We start from the raw sequence: 794 nt of genomic DNA, 5'->3' as shown, positions 1-794 counted from the left end.
CAACAAGAAAACCAACAAAAGAACAAAATCCTCAGCAACCATATACTCATATTCAAATAAGGATTAAAAATGTTTCTGGTCCTAACTCCCTTTTCTACTTTTGTACTTTCTACTTCATTTCATTCACTTTCTAATTCTAAATTTGACTCCTTGGTAATGTTTTTCCTTTCTCTATGATTTGAGCAACTTCTATGACTGGTTAATGGTTTGGTTACACTCGGGAATTATTGTGTTTAAGTGCGGTTCGAGCAGAGAGATTTCGGTTGGTGGAGTTTTGCAGCGATACACACAGGAAGTGAGCCTCTCCACCCTTACCGCTCGTGTTGTCTTCCTGTTGACCAGCAACTTGTCCTTCAAGGTCAAAATTCAGATGTTTTTGCCGCTTTCTAAGATTTATTTCTACTTTTCCAGCGTTTGGCGCTTTTTTAAAAACCTGAGCTGGTTTAATAACAGGTTTTACACTTTACACTTCTTCGGGAATTCTTGGTCAACAAACCTCATTTATGTCAAATTAAATATACGTTTTTAGGTAAAAAGGCAGAAATGATGAGTTATTTTGACTGATAGTTAAGATCTGAGGATGTTGTGTGGATCACAGATGGGTAGATGTCAAAGTTTAGTCCCCATACTGTTTGGAAACCATTAAAAATAAAGAATTCAAATGCTATAAGATTCAATAAAACACCCACAAAATTCAGTGACAGTAATCATTAATTTAACCTGAAGGTTGGGTGGAATCATCCATGTTATTTTAGGGCAATTTGGTAGAAAGAAATCCATATTTCTGATATAAA

At 35.4% G+C, this 794-nt stretch overlaps 1 protein-coding gene across 2 annotated transcripts in view; it reads right to left on the bottom strand.

Moving 5' to 3' along the window:
- LOC116672629 (MICOS complex subunit MIC26) overlaps positions 1 to 794 on the bottom strand; it is a 57,311-nt gene that overhangs the window by 16,335 nt on the left and 40,182 nt on the right. The window lies entirely within an intron of this gene.

This window comes from Etheostoma spectabile, chromosome 22, assembly GCF_008692095.1.
Source record: "Etheostoma spectabile isolate EspeVRDwgs_2016 chromosome 22, UIUC_Espe_1.0, whole genome shotgun sequence".
Lineage (NCBI taxonomy): Eukaryota > Metazoa > Chordata > Actinopteri > Perciformes > Percidae > Etheostoma > Etheostoma spectabile.
The sequence above is the reverse complement of the archived record's forward strand: the minus strand, read 5'-3'. Positions and strand labels throughout refer to the sequence as shown.